Below are 16,480 nucleotides of genomic sequence, written 5' to 3'. Positions count from 1 at the left end.
GGCTTGTTAGTGTCACTTCCGCTAGCGCTCTCGTTCTGGTTCCGGGTCGCGCCGCTCGGGCTCCGAGTCGGGCTCGCTTGGAGCCGGCCCGCAGCCGCCATGTCCCCTGCGCGACCCGCCCCCGGGGCCAGCTCCGGCGCCGCCGCCTCACGGTAAGAGGCCGCTCCGCCGGCCGCGGCCCTACAGGCTTCTCGTGGCGCAGAGCTGACGGGCCTCCCGCCCGCCACGACCCCGCCGCCGGGCCGGGCCCGCAGGTAACTCGCCAGCTCCGCGCGCGCCCGCTCCCCCGGCCCCTGCTGTGAACCGGGCGGGACATTTGTCCTCACCTCCCGCTTCCCCAGGCAGCTTACGGGCTCGACGCCGGCCTGGTTTGCTAAACCTGCTGGCAGATCGGTTTCAGCAGCAGCGCCTGGAGGTGTGTGATGCGTTGCCCAGTTTCCAAATAGAAAGCCCTATGCTGAGAGTTTTCAGCGTAGGGGGTACCTGCCTGTTGCTGTCAACAGCTCAATGGACAATTTAGTTTTATGTATAGCAGTCTTAAGAAAAATGCAACCATGATGTTCATGTGCACAAGTAGGAAGAAGAATAAATGGCCAAATGCTGCATTGTTATAGTAATCAACAAGAGTGGTTTCCGCTGGAGTTACCTGGGTACTTTTGTCTCCTAAATAATGTGATAGGATGGAGTTTAAAGATAATGGTGATGGTAATAATAGGCCTAAAAAGGCTGGCAGAAATTGGAAGACTTGGTTTTATTTTAGGAGAAGATGACACCAAGCTGGGGGAAGTTGTAGAGATGCTGGAGGGTGGGTGTGGGATTGAGAGACCTAGACAAATTGGAGGATTGGGCCAAAATAAATCTCATGAGGTTCAACAAGGACAAATGCAAAGTCCTGCACTTAAGACGGAACAATCCCATGCACTGGGACAGGCTGGGGGCTGACTGGCTGGGCAGCAGCTCTGCAGAAAAGGAGCTGAGGGTTGCAATGGACAATAAGAGAAATATGAGACAACAGTGTGCTCCTGTTGTGAAGAAGGCTAATGCCACACTGGGCTGCATTAGCAGGAGCATTGCCAGCAGATTGAGGGAAATGATTCTTCTGCACTGGTAAGGCCACATCTGGAGTACTGTGGTTGGTTTGCACCCCCCCCCCCCCACACACACACACATACACACTAGAGAGAGGATGTGGACAAATTGGAGAGAGTTCAGCAGAGGGCAACAAACATGATGAGGAAGGTGGGGAACATGACTTCTGAAGAGCAGCTGAGGGAGCTGGGCTATTTAATCTGGAGAAGAGATGACTGAGGGGGAATTTAACAGCAACTTTCAACTCCCTGAACAGGGATTCCAAAGAGGGTGGAGCTGGACTGTTCTCAGTGGTGGCAGCTGACAGAACAAGGTGCAATGGTCTCAAGTTGCAGCCAAAGAAGTTTAGGTTAGATATTGGGAAGAACCCTTTCATGAGGGTAGTAAAACACTGGAACAGGTTATCCAGTTGTGGAATCTGCATCCTTGGAGGTTTTTAAGACCTGGTTAGATAAAACCTCATCTGGGATGATTTAGTATGGGGATCTGGTCTTGCTTTGATCAGGGGGTTGGACTAGATGACCTGCTGACGACCTAATTTTCTTTGATTCTATGATAAAAGGGGGTATAATGAAAAGGTTAGAGGTTCATTCTTAGCATAAATGACACTCTGGGCAAGCATAGAGTTTTTCAGGTTCTGTGACTAACAGGGTACAAGAGAATGATGTGGCTCCCATCCTTTTGGCCACTGCTCCACAGTCCTGACTGCACATCTATTTAGAGTTGATCAATTGAAGACACAGTCCTTGGTGTAAATCCAGAGTAAGGCCTGAATGTGTGCCTCTGAATCTGTAGCAAAATACCTTGGGTGCTGTACTATTTTAACTCTGAACATGTCAAAGGTTGTCCAGTGAAGGTAGATAGGACCTGCTATCCCTGTCATAAAATATGAAAGCAAGGAGACATTCAGAAAAAGTAAAGGATAGCATATTCTAAATTAATTAAAGGAATTACTTTTCTGCACAGCATGTAGCCTGTGAAACTCATTGCTATAGGCTGTTATTTAGATTGAGAACATGTCAAGATTGAAAAAGAGATGGGGTATCTTTATCCAGACTTAATAATTAATGCTACCTTTTTTGAAGGAATAACAGCTTCATGCATCATGGGTTATGATGATCTCTACCTAGCAGGGATTAAAATGAGATTGCTATGAAGCAGACTGTCTTGCATCACCTTGTGATTTCTTGCATCTTTCTTATGTTAAAGATGGGATGCCAAACTAGACAGACTTCTGGCATAATCCATTATGGTCAGTCATGGTTTATTTTCTTTCGGTGACTTCTTTTTGTAACTGTATAGAAAAATTAATAGTTCTATAAAGAAAATTTGCGGATCTGCCAAGACTCAGTTGTGCATTATCAGAGGAAAGTGTTTTGGAATACAGCTGGGGGATGCTCTCCTACCCATCCCCTGTCCCTCTCTCCCTCCCTGTCCACGTTTCCTGCAATGGCTCTGGCAGCAGGGAGGGCAAAACAGCAGCAGCAACCACCAGCAGTTCACTATGGTTGGAGGGAGAGGTCACCTCATTTTGGAGGTTTTGTTTTTTTGTGGTTATCTATCTCCCAAGGCTATCTAGTTCAGCCCCCCTGCTGAAGACAGGATTATTTCTGAGCAACTCATCTCAGTAAAGTGTCTGTCCAGTCTTGCTTTTGAAAATTAGCAAGGATGGAGATTCCATAATCTCTCTAGGCAGCCTTTTCCAAAGATTGACCACCCTCATAGTAACTTCCTTCTAATCTGAAACCTAAATTTCTTCTGCAGGAGCTTGAGACCATTACTCTCAAGCCCTGTCACCTGTGGCCACAAAGAAAATTCCATTTCCATCTTCTTTATAATCATCCTTCAGGTATTTGAAGAGTGTTATCAAATCTCGCTCTGTCTTCTCTTTTCTGACTAAATAACCCTAGCACTTTCAGCCTTTCCTCGTAAGTCTTGCTTCCCAGGCACCTTGTCATTTTGTGGTGCTCTGCTGCACTCTTTCCAACTAGACTCATTCCAAGAGTCACCTAAGCTCATTTGCTCGTTGAATGCCCTTGCAATACCCTTATACCCTTCCCTAGGGATATGATCACATTTTCCCCACCCCCCCTTTTGTAGGATTGCTTTTTGAGTTTTGACTCCTTGAAGAGATTGCTATCCAGCCAGGCTGATCTGCTACACTTCCCAATTTTCTATGACATCAGGATAGCTTGCTGCTGTGCCCTTTAAAAGGGGCTCCTTAACGTACAGTCATCTATCTCTCCTGGAATCCTTTTTCCCCTCAAACTTACCTCCCAGGGGATCCTGCCTACCAGTTCCCTACAGCCACCCCAAAACGTGCAGTAGTCCCCACTCCCAGTGCCACTGCTGCCTGGCCCAGCCCCTCCTCCTCCACCTCTCACCAGGAAGAGCCCAGCACAGTCCTAGCTTGCAGTGGGCAGCCCGCCCTCACCCCATGCATGGGTCTGGGAACACATATCCCCCATGCCTCCCCCATGTGTATGCGGAGTGGCCAGAGCTGCCCACAGCTCTGCCCTGCACCCTGCCCTGGCAGGGCAGAGCTTGCCCTGCTCTACTCCCTTACCATGGGGGCCTTGATCTGCCTGCTTCCCCGTGCCCCTTCCCCCCACAGACTTACTGGCCAGCTGTTGGTCTCCAAGCTGTTGGGCTGTACTCCTGGCCACGTGCATGCACATAGCTGCAGCATGCATTTATTGGTGACATTATAGGTCACGTCAGCAAAAAAAAGCCGATTGCTGATAATGTCAATTTTCCTTTTATTTGTGCTGATACAATACGGACCAGTCTATTGATACATCTCTAGTTCTTAGTCCCTCAGTCTGTCTTCTGGCATTTTGCAGTACTGGTTGTAGCAAAACTGGATAATCGATTACTATCATTCTTAACACCTTTCTATATTTCATCTTTAATATCTAGTTTCAGGATAATTGGGTTCTAATATAAAAGAGACAATGATTCATTTACAAACTGGGTTTTGCTTGTGTGAATTATAGGGAGGTTGCAGATCTTCTGAAAAAGAAAAGGGAGGCTTACCAACAATGGAAGCTAGGAATTGGCCCCAAGGAGAAGTACATAAGATTGGCCCATAACTGTAGGGTGCAGTTTAGAAAAGGAAAGGGAGGGACCTAAATCAAGGACAATAAGAAGTCCTTCTATAGGTACATAGGTAACAGGAGGAAAACCAGTGAAAGCATGGGACTGCTGCATAGTGCATCTGGACATCTGATCACTGACACCAAAGAGAAAACTGAACTTCTAAATGAGTACATCACATTTGTATTCCACCAGTCTAAGAGTGATAGCCTACCAAATGCAAATATAACACAGAATAGTCACAGTAGGAATGATCACCTACCAATAGTCAATGTAGAGCTAGTGAAAGAACAGCTGAAGTGGCTGGATATGTATATGTCAATAGGACTGGATGAACTCCATCCAAGAGTGCTGAAAGAACTGGCTGAAGTAATCACAGGACCGCTGGTGAACATCTTTGGGAATTCGTGGCACTCAGAAGAGTTCCAAGAAGACTGGAAGAGGGCCAGTGTTGTGCCCATCTTCAAGAAGGGGAGGAGAGAGGACCCAGGGAACTACAGGCCAGTCAGCCTGACCTCAACCCCAAGAAAAATCCTTAAAAAATTTCTCAAGGAGTCCATATGAGATACGCTAGTAGAAGGCAAAATTTTGAACAACAGCCACCATGGTTTTGTCCAGGGTAGGTCATACATGTGTGGAAGAAATCAAACTTCGTGTTGTGGTTGAATCAGAACTGACAGAGCCAGCTTTTCTTTATTTAAGGCTATACTGTGATCACAGGGAGAATTTCATACAGCAAGGGGAATCACCCACTTGTCTGTTTCAAAGGATTTCTCGGACTCTCTAAGTTTACAAGCGTATTTATACTTCAGACAGAGAAAGAGATAAAAAATACACCTTGGAGAAACAAAACAATAGTAAATTACACAGAAATTTAGGAAGTTTACTTAAACAAACTATCTATGCACAGGGCAAGATATCAAGATAACCCAAGGTGTGCAGGATTCCTTATCTCAGAACATTTAACTGAATTAAGCAGTATCAGCAGTTCTGGTCTTCGTCTGTTTTTCTAGTCAAGTAAGCTAATTACTTCTACACATGACTAATCTCATCTCCCCCTATGACCAGGTTATTCACTACCTGAATAAGGGAGATGAGGTTAACATCATTTACTTAGACTTTAGGAAGGCCTTTGACTTGGTGTCCCATGAGGCTGTCATGGTAAAACTAGGGAACTGTGGGCTCAACAGTTCAATGGTCAGATGGGTGTGAAACTGGCTGTGGGTTCAGACCCAGAGAGTACTAATAGATGGATCTGTGTCAACCTAATGGAAGGTGGTAGCCAGTGGGGTCTCCCAGGGTTTGGTACTTGGACTGGTGCTTTTCAACATCTTCATCAATGATCTGGCACACTGGCAAAATTTGCCAATGACACTAAGCTCTGGGGAAATGTGGCTATGCATCAGAGCAGGCTGATAATCCAGGAGGACCCAGACAGATGAGTTAGATGGGCGGACCAGAACCAGTTGCAGTTCAACCCTGAGAAGTATAAAGTGCTCCATCTGGGGAGGAAAAATCCACAACAAACTTACACACTTGGTGGTGCTACGCTAGTTAGCACCACATCCAAAAGGGACTGGGGGGGGGTCATAATTGACCATAAAATGAATATGAGCCACCAGTGTAATGCTACATTTAGCAGAGCAAACAATACACTGGCATGCATCAACCAATGCATATCAAGCAAAACTAAGGAAGTTGTTCTCCTGCTCTATGCGGTATTGATGAGGCCACAGCTGGAGTACTGCGTCCAGTTCTAGGTGTCACACTTCAAGAAGGATGTGGAGAAACTTGAGAGAGTTCAGAGAAGAGCCACTCATGATTAAAGGTCTGAAGAGCAAGCCATACTAGGGAAGGCTGGCAGATATGGAACTGTTAAGCCTAGAAAAGAGAAGACTTCAAGGGGATTTGGTTGAAGTTTACAACTGTATCAGAGGCTAGGTAAACAGCTATTCACCAAAGCGCTCTAGGGGAAAACCAGGAGCAACAGTCATGAACCTGTAGAAGGTTTCAGACTGGATACAAGGAAAAACTTCATGGTTCGTGTGCCCAGACTCTGGAATAGACTCCCAGCAGAGGTGGTGCAGGCACCTACCCTAGAGGTTTTCAGAAGGAGACTGGATGCATACCATGCTTGGGTTATTTGACCCCAGTGGTGTTTCCTGCCCAGAGCAGGGGGCTGGACTTGATCTCACCAGGTCCCTTCCAGCCCTAAACTTCTGTGAATCTAAGAGTGTTTGTGTTAATGGATTTCATGGAAGTATTTCTATAATGCATGAATAGTCCCCGCCTCCATGTACCAAAGGAAAGGTTAAAGGGGTGCACCAATACAGATTTTTTGGGCCAATACATGTAGCTGATTATTAGTGAGCCACATTGGTTTGTTAATTGGTTCAGCTGATTATTAATGAGCCATACTAATGGCCAGTATGGAAGTACAGCAGCATCCAACTGATAAATCTGTTTTGGGGGAAGAGGTGTGGAGGGGTGCAGATTGAGCCCCCCATAGTGAGGGAGGGCAGGAGGACGAGCTCCTCCTGCTTGTTCCCCAAGCTCCTGGCATTTGTGTACAGGCAGGCAAGTGTCCCCTTGGGGGCTCATGCCTTGCCCACAGATTGTACCAGAGCTGGGGCAAGGGTGTGCTCCCTTAAGTGCCTTGGCCCGCTGCCTTTGCAAGGGTTGCTCAGCGGGCCAGCAGTGGCAGTAGTCCCCGCATCCCCCAGTGGGCTTAGTTTAAAGCCCAGTGGAGTGAGATGGAGGCCATCTCTTCCCAGCAGCTCACTGCCTCTCTCGCCAAAGAGCGGGCTGTGGTCATGGAAGCCAAAGCCTTCACGATGACACCAGTGCCACAGTCTTTGGTCGACTATGTGGATCCTCCTCTCCCTCCTCAGCCCATAGCCCGAGACTGGGAGGATCGATGAGAATACCACCTGTGCTCCCAGACCCTTTAGCCCTGCTCCCAAATCCCTGTAGCACCTCATGACCCAGCTAGGAGTGCTCCAAGCTCAGTGCCACTCTGGTCCCAGCCCGCCCTTGCCCCGCATGCAGAAATGGGGGCATGTGTCCCCCCCCATGCCCTCCCAGGTGTGTGTAGTGGCGGCAACCACACCCTCCCTAGGCCTTTCTGGGTAAGGTGCTTGTGGCTCCGTTCCCTGCTCAGTCCTGGCTGTGCGCTGCCTGCCCAACCCCTGCTCCCTCACCGTAGGGGCCTACATCTGCCTTGCCCTCTACGCCCCTTCTCCCCTCTCATCCCCTCTACCACAACAGGCTTACCAGCTGGATGCTGGTCTCTGTGCTGCCCAGCTGCATATCAGAATCAGATTGGTATCGGCCCAGATATTTTCTATTGGTGCACCCCTGTCAATTTTCCTTTTATAAGTGCCAGTATGATATTGACTGATGATATTGCACCTCTAGTTATAGTTAAACATAACCAGAGACCAGGCCCATTGCTCTGAACACAGAGCAGCACAAACACATTGTGATAGTAACTTAATTAAATTTATAGTTTCTGGTGATTAGGTGAATTGTTAATAGGGTTAATAGAAATGTATGCAGTATGTGCATGTGAAACGGATTTTGGCAGGCCAGAACTGACTCTGAACTAGTATTTGAACAAATTCAAACTAATATCTATAGATTTTTTTTTCATTTATTACCTTGTTAGGCAAGAGCAGGAGAATTTGAAAGTAAAATCAAAATTTTCAGTTTCCCAGCTGAGAGAATTGTGAACAAAAAAACAGTAATGGTGCAAAGTGAATTTGATTTTTTTTTTTAAGCCTACCTGCCTCATTAGTGTGCAAAATTTAAGCAACCATTCTACACAGCGAGAGATGCGTGTAGGAGCATCAAGATAGTGTCAAGCTTTGCTTTAATAATCTTTGTGTATGTTTCTCCTTTCCCTTTTATGGACAGAAACATATCGGTTTCAGGGTTACTTTTAAAGACTGCTTATTTTTATTACTCATTAAGTACTACAGTGAATAGGACAATTATGAGAGTTAGGACCTTTGGGACAGAGGCACAGTCATATCGGTGGATCTGTGCACATCCCAATGTAACAATTTTAAGTTTGCTATTATAAATTAAGCTTGTTATTGTACTTTAATATCTTGTTTTGCTATATAAAAACACAATAACAAGTATTCTTTCTTTCTTTTTGTATTTTTTTTAATGATACTTGGATGTCTGGATGAATGAATGTAGAGTGATTGGTAAGAGCAGAACTAAGATACATATCAGGAAGCAAGTTACCAAATGGTGAATCATGGTGGAGTGACTAAAGAATTCAGTCTGTACCAGGCAAAGAATAAAGATAAGCAGACGAGACAAGATTGAAGACAAAGTCTGCAACATCTCAGAGCTAAAGACTCCGGACACAGCCCACACCAGCAATAACGGAACAACGTTGTAAACAGAATGATTGAAGAGTACCACCTAAAGACAATTATGCATGAGCCTAACTGCTTGTTAGGATGGAAAAGTACTGAGATTTCAGACAAAGGAGCCACAGAATCAGGAAAGGCAGACCAGTTACCCAACACCAACTTGATAACCCCTATAAAGGAGAGAGACTTAGCAGCGAGAAGTGGGAGGACACTCTGAAAACTTTCCTGGAAGCACAGATGTGTCTACATGCCCTGGTTCTAATCTTGTACTCTCTAGGCTGGCCACCTAGTGTAGTACTGAGCAATGGATTTTGGTAACTATAACATCTGCAGAGTGATTGAGAGTGAGTATGTGTGTATGTATGAGTGCTCTTTTGAATATTATAATCAATAAACATGGCATTTTGCCTTATCCCCCTCATTAGGTCATAGTATTGTAGTAGCTAGGATCAGGAAGGACCTGAACAGATCATCTAGCCTGACCCCCTGCCACAGACAGGAACGAATGCTGGGTTCACAAGACCCCAGACAGGTGATCATCTAACTTCTTTTTGAATTTACCCAAGGTAGGGGTGAGGACCACTTCCCTAAGAAGTTGGTTTCAGATTCTGGCCACCCTAACTGTAAAATACTGCCTCCTGATCTCTAACCTAAACCCTGTTCTCCATCATCTTATTACCATTGTTTCTCATCACCCCATGTGGTGCTGGGGAGATTAGGGCTCTTCCTGTTTGCTGATGGTCTCCCCTGATGAGTTTGTAGGCAGCCACCAGGTCCCCCCCCTCAGCCTCCTCTTGCCAAGGCTGAACAGGTTCAGGTCCCTCAGTCTCTCCTCATAGGGCCTGTCCTGCTGCCTTCTCACCAAATGGATGGCCCTCCTCTGAACTCTCTCCAGGCTGGCCACATCCTTTTTAAAGTGTGGCTCCCAGTACTGGACACAGTACTCCAATTGCGGCCTGACCAATGTCACATAGAGGGGGGAGTATCACCTCTCTGGACTGGCTTGAGGTGCATCTTTGGATACACAACAAGGTATGGCTGGCCTTGCTGGCTGCGGTCTGGCATTGGTGGCTCATGTTCATCTTGGAGTCAGTAATGACTCTAAGATCCCTTTCTGCCTTAGTGCTTTCAAGAGGGGAACTTCCCAGCCTGTATGTATGCTGTGGATTCCTTCTCCCAAGGTGCAGCACCCTGCATTTGTCTACGTTGAACCCCATCCTATTCTTCTCTGCCCACTTTTATAGTCTGTCTAAATCTAGTTGCAGCCTTTCTCTCCCTTCAAGCGTGCCCACCTCGCCCCACATCGTAGTGTCGTCAGCAAACTTGGACAATGTGCTTTCAACCCCCTCGTCCAGGTCACTGATGAAGATGTTAAACAGTGTGAGCCTGAGGACTGAGCCCTGGGGGACCGTGCTACTTGCATCTTGCCAGGTTGAGTACGACCCGTCCACTACTACTCTCTGGGTGCGCCCAGTCAGCCAGTTTTTTACCCATCCAATTGTGTAGGCATCAATGCCACAGTTGCTTAATTTATTAATGAGGATGGGGTGAGAGACAGTGTCAAAGGCCTTAAAGTCTAGAAAGACTACGTCCACAGTGACACCATCATCTAAGGATTTAGTTACCTGGTTATAAAAGGCAATCAGGTTGGTCAGGCAGGACCTGCCTTTGATGAACCCATGCTGGTTGCCCCTGAGCATAATCTTCCTTGCTGGCCCCCCACAGATGTGCTCCTTGATGATTTTCTCCAAGATCTTCCCGAGGACTGAGGTGAGGCTTACAGGCCTATAGTTACTTGGGTCCTCCTTCCTCCCTTTCTTAAAAATGAGGACCACAAGGTCTCACTTGTCATTTGAGCAATTGGTTATTTGTGCAACATCTGTGTCTGTGAGGAGCCCTACTGTCCACTCGTGGTGCTGCACATGAACATAAAGTTCTATCGGTATGAGACAGTTTGCAGTGTCTGGAACCAGGGTGGTCAATAAAGAGGCAGGTGAAAGAGACCCAAGTTATAGCAATAAATACATTACGTTCAGGCTTGGCAGGATTCTGTTTCTATTGGTAACCGTTGGTTTTGCCTTTTGCTCACAGGCGGATGAAAAAATATTTCCATCTTCAATAAGCAAAATTTATAGAAAGGGGATATAAGAACAATGACGGTTGATCGTACTGACCATAGTTTGGACTGCAACTCCCAGAAACCCCAGGGGACTGGGAATAAAGGACGAGGAAGGGACAAAGTGAATAAGGGAGCTACCATAAGCGGAGCCAGGACTGATGGCAGCTCTGCTGCCCAGGTGGCAGCAGTTCTACAATAGTTACATTTCTCAATAAATTGTCTGCCTCCACACTACTAATTTCACATAACTCTGAAAATTTAAATTGATAAAAATCTAAATAAATCATTAAAAATAAACAATGATATCTGTCAAAATTATTAAAAAAATAAAAATTGAATTCTGCTAAGCCTATTTATATTCCTTGTGGAAAGAAAATATAGGCACACTTTTTTCAGAAACATCAAGCCTCAGGAGGTAACTAGAGCCAGGGACTCCTTGGGGATTTTATTGCTGCAGATCAGGGAGTCCAGAAGTCTTGAGAGTCCTAGTTCAGTGCCATAGCTTCCATCTCTTTCCCTCCAGGGCAGAACACCTTAAAGCTCTGACGTCCAACAGCAGTCCATGTTAGCGGTATTTTCCCACAGCCAAGGGCCCTAAATAGCCTGAGATATCTGAGTAAAGGGGCAGCTTTTGTGATGTGGGCTCAGAGCCACAGACCATTGCAGTGGCCCAGCCTAGGGACATTCCTCATGTCAGGGCTGCCCTTGCATATCCAGGGCAATCCACATAGCTAGAAGCCTGTATAAAAGAGATGCCTATCATGAATAAGAATGCCAGCAGTATCTTTCTTCGCAGCAGCTGGAGGTAAGTGCCATTCTTCTCACCCATAGCCATCGTTGATGGCTGCCACAAAGTTTGAAAGCCTTTTTCATTTCTATTTTTTTCTCTCTTTTAAATAGCACCCCCTACCTCTTGCTGTGAGTTTTCTGGAATAGTTTTTTCTATTTTATTTATTTGTATGGAATACAGCAACCGAATGCCAAAACAACCTATAAACAATGGCACTGAGATCCTGGGTGGAGGACCATAGCCCCTGCTACAGAGGAAGGCAAAAACCCTCACAGTCCATACCAATCTGACCATGGGATAAAATTCCTTCCTGATCCCAAATATGATTGGTCTGACCCTGAGCGGAGGGGCAAGACCCTCTAGCGAGGAACCTATGACTTAGATCCCAGCAGGAGCATTGGCACATCCCAGTCAAAATCCCCAGTTTTAGCTGTAGAATACCCAAAGTCTCTGAGGGAGGCTTAAAAACACTTTGATTAAAAGTCTGGGGTAGGGGAGGCAAGTGCAACTAGCAAAGCCCAGAATCATGAGACATACTCACTAGAACATAAGCATAGCTATGCCAAGATCATCCCTAACCAGTGGCTATCCAACCTCTTGAACACCTCCTGTGATGGAGAGTTCATGACTTTCCTAGCCAGTCTGATCCTCTGCCTCACTATTCTAACAGTGAATAACTTTTTCCAGGCATCCAGTCTAAACTGACTTGGCTGCAACTTGAAGCCACTGTTCCATGTCCTATTCTTTGCAGCAAGAGAGAAAAGGTGCTTCCCCTCTTCATGGCAGCCCTTCAAGTATTTGAAAACTATTATCATGTCTCTTCTTAAGTGCATTTTCTGCAAGCTGAACATGCTTAGCTCCTTCAGCTTCTCCTCACATGACTTGTGTTCCAAGCCCTTTATCATCTTTGTTGCCCACTTCTGTCCCCTCTCTAATTTCACAGATTTCATAGATGTTAGGGCTGGAAAGGACCTTAAAGATCATCAAGTCTAGCCTCCTGCCCCAAGGGCAGAAAGTCAGCTAGGGTCAGAGAATCCCAGCAAGATAAACATCCAAATGTTTCGTGGATGAGTCCAGAGTAGGTGCCTGCATCACTTCTGGATGGAGTCTATTCCAGGTCTTGGGGGCTCGGACCGTAAAGAAATTTTTTTCTTATGTCCAGCGTAAAACGGTCTTGGAGGAGGTTGACTGTTGGTCCTTGTTTTCCCTTGGGGCACTCTGGTGAACAGAAGTTCTCCCAGATTCTGATGCATACCCCTTGTGTACTTATAAGTAGCCACCAGGTACCCCCTGAGCCTGCACTTTCCAGGCTGAAGAGTCCCATGGCTCTCAGCTTCTCTCCATAAGGCCTATTCTCTTGCCCTCTGATCATGTGCGTGGCATCTGATCATTCTCCATGTCTCTCTCTTTTTTTTTTTTTTTTTTTAAATTTGGAGCCTTAGAACTACACACAGTAAACCAGATGAATTCTAACCAGTGCTGAGTAGGGTAACAGCATCTATCACGTCTCATGTCTTGTACCTAATGCTTCTGTTGATGCACCCCAAAATTGCATTCACCTTTTATGCAGCCGCATCACACTGCAGACTCGTATTGAGTCTGTGTTCTACCAGTACTTCAAAGTACTACTTTCATAGTGCTGCCATCCAGCCAGGTGTCACCCCTTTTACATTGTATTTTCTGTTTTTTATTATCATCTTTCCTGTGGTTAGCACCTTGCATTTGGCTGCATTGGACTTTATCCTGTTAGCTTTAGTCCAACTTTCTAATCTGTCGCAATCTAGTTGAATTGTGCTTGCATCCTCCAGTATGTTTGCAGTCCTTTCCCTGCTTTGTCATCTGCAAAATTGCTCAAGAAGCTTTTTTTATGCCAGCATCCAAATTGTTACCAAACACATTGAGCAGTACTGGGCCCAGGACCAGACCTCTGTGAGACTCCACTCAAAGCCTCCTGCCATTTTGACATGCACTTCTTAATAATTACCCTTTGCCTGCAGCTATTGAACCTCTTATCTATCCACCTTATAGTAGTTCTATATAACCCACATTTCTCTCAGTTGTTTATGAGGCAGTTATGTGGGATCTTGTCAAAAGCCTTGTTGAAGTTCAGATGCACTATATCCACAGGATTACTGTTATCAGCCAAGTAGTTACTCTGTCAAAAAGGGACATGGAGTTTGTTTGACGCAGTTTGTTTTTCATACATCCATGCTGGCTGCTTGCGATCAGCCTTTCTTCCTCCAGATGCTTGCAAGTGAACTTCCTTAGCATATGCTTCAGTTACTGCCCAAGTATTGAGGTGAGGCTAACCAGTCTGTAGTTCCCCGGGTCCTCCTTTTTGTAAAGAGATGCACTACGTTGGCCCTTTCCCAGTCCTCTGTACCTCACTTTTTCTCCAGCAAAGGGAGATAAGTCTGACTGTGGAAACTATTGAGGTATCGTCCACCTCTCCATTGCTGGGAAGATCCCTGGTCAAATTGTGCTGACCCAACTGTTTCTTCTTGCTGAGGAAATCCTTCCAGAGATTCAGTGCGGTCTGAGACCATCGAGAGGAGACGAGAGGAGGGAGAGGAGGATCCACATAGTGAACCAAAGACTGCGGAGCTGGTGTCATCGGGAAGGCTTTGGTTTCCCTGGCCACAGCCCGCTCTTTGGTGAAAGAGGCAGCAAGCTGCTGGGAAGAGATGGCCTCCACCTCTCCCCCCTGGGGAAGAGGCTCTTCTCAGCCAGGCTGGCTGACCTGTTCCACCGGGCTTTAAACTAAGCCCGCTGGAGGGTGGGGGGACTACTGCCACTGCTGGCCCGCTGAGCAACCCTTGCAAAGCCAGCAGACCAAGGCACTTAAGGGAGCCCACCCCTGCCCCAGCCCTGGCACAATCTGTGGGCAAGGCAAGAGCCCCCAAGGGCACACTTGCTTGCCTGTACACTAATGCCAGGAGCCTGGGCAACAAGCAGGAGGAGCTCATCCTCCTGCTCAGTGCAAAGAATTATGATGTCATTGGGGTAACGGAGACCTAGTGGGACTCCACCCATGACTGGACCACGGGTATAGAGGGCTATACCCTGTACAGGAGGGATCGTGTTGACAAAAGGGGCGGGGGTGTAGCTCTCTATGTGAAGGAAAGCTACATGTCCCTGTAAGCTGATGTTGGCGACCAGCGTGGACAGCTAGAGACCCTCTGGGTAAAAATTTGTGAGGAATACGGCACAGGGGACACAACGGTGGGAGTCTACTACAGACCTCCCACTCAAAGTCCCGAGCTTGACCAGGAGTTCGCCCAGGAACTGACTGAGGCCGCTTGCTCCAGGACCTTGGTTGTCATGGGTGACTTCAATTACCCGGACATCTCGTGGGAAGATCACTCAGCAAAATCCGAGTGGTCGCAAAGCTTTCTCTCGTGTGTGGATGACCTCTACCCGACTCAAGAAGTCTGTGGGCCAACGAGAGGCAAAGCGCTGCTCGACCTGGTACTGGCTATGGGGGACGACCTAATCGGCGACCTAGTGATCGGTGGGGAGCTGGGTGACAGCGACCACGAGCTGATCACCTTCACCATCCGCCATAAAGCTGGCAAGTCAGTCAGCAACACAGAAGTCCTTGACTTCAGAAAAGCCGACTTTGACAAGCTCAAGAGTCTTGTTGGTCAGGCCCTCAGGGACCATGACCCCAGGGAGATGGGAGTTCAAGAAGAGTGGTTGCTTCTCAAGGAAGCGATCCTCAGTGCACAAGCTAAATCTATTCCAACACGGAGGAAAGGCAGCAAGAAGGCACACCAGCCCTCCTGGCTCTCCAGGGACCTAGCGGACCTCCTGCGACTAAAAGGGAAAGCCTACAAAGGATGGAGGACAGAATTCACCTCCAAGGAGGATTATTCTGCACTGGTCTGGTCCTGCAGGGAGCAAACCAGGAAAGCCAAGGCTGCAACTGAACTCCAACTAGCTTCAAGCATCAAGGACAACAAAAAGTCCTTTTTCAGATATGTGGGGAGCCGGAGGAAAAGCAAGGGCAAAGTTGGACCCCTGCTAAACCAGATGGGGCAACTGACAACTGACGCCCAGGAAAAAGCCAACCTATTAAATAGGTACTTTGCGTCAGTCTTTCATCAGTCCCATGGGACGCCCATGCCTGCTATGGGACAGGGAGATCCGGGTGATGGGGATCCCCTACCCTCCATAAATGCTGACCTCGTGAAGGAACAGCTTGAGAAGCTGGATACCTTCAAGTCAGCAGGCCCTGACAATCTGCACCCCAGGGTACTCAAGGAGCTGGCGAGCGTCATAGCCTAGCCTCTGGCACGGATCTTTGAAAACTCCTGGCACTCTGGTGTAGTGCCCGAAGACTGGAAGAAGGCCAATGTGGTGCCGATCTTCAAGAAAGGGAGGAGAGTGGATCCGGCTAACTACAGGCCCATTAGCCTGACTTCTATCCTGGGGAAGATCTTAGAAAAGTTTATTAAGGAGGCCATCCTTGAGGGACTGGCCCAGGCTAACATCCTAATGGATAGCCAGCATGGGTTTGTTGCGGGTAGGTCTTGTTTGACCAATCTCATTTCCTTCTATGACCAGGTGACCTATCACCTGGACAAGGGAGAAGAGATTGATGTCATATATCTTGACTTCAAAAAAGCCTTTGATCTGGTAGCCCATGATCACCTCTTGGCCAAACTGGCCGGTTGTGGCTTTGGCTCCACCACGATCCACTGGCTGGGAAATTGGCTCCGTGGTCGGACCCAGAGGGTTGTAATCGATGGCAGTCACTCATCGTGGTGCCCTGTAACCAGTGGGGTCCCTCAAGGCTCTGTCCTTGGACGCATACTATTCAACATCTTCATTAATGATGTGGACATTGGTGTCAGAAGCAGACTGGCCGAGTTCGCCGATGACACCAAACTTTGGGGCAAAGCATCCACGCCAGAAGATAGGTGGGTGATCCAGGCTGACCTGGACAAGCTCAGCAAGAACCTGATGGTGTTTAACACCGAAAAATGCAAGGTTCTC

At 47.2% G+C, this 16,480-nt stretch overlaps 1 protein-coding gene across 4 annotated transcripts in view; it reads left to right on the top strand.

Moving 5' to 3' along the window:
* The window catches only part of EYA3 (EYA transcriptional coactivator and phosphatase 3), a 118,660-nt gene continuing 102,180 nt past the window's right edge, over window positions 1-16,480 (top strand). For 2 of the 4 annotated variants that reach the window (XM_090056750.1, XM_090056748.1), the window contains exon 1: window positions 10-254. The gene's annotated coding sequence lies outside the window, so the exon portion shown is untranslated. Of the gene's footprint in view, window positions 255-16,480 lie in introns of all 4 variants that reach the window. The other 2 variants (XM_090056749.1, XM_090056751.1) reach the window with 2 other exon arrangements.

Source organism: Crocodylus siamensis, chromosome 7 (assembly GCF_052110815.1).
Source record: "Crocodylus siamensis isolate JL-2025a chromosome 7, ASM5211081v1, whole genome shotgun sequence".
Classification (NCBI taxonomy): Eukaryota; Metazoa; Chordata; order Crocodylia; family Crocodylidae; genus Crocodylus; species Crocodylus siamensis.
Note: the sequence above shows the minus strand (reverse complement) of the source record. Positions and strands in the feature narration are given on the sequence as shown.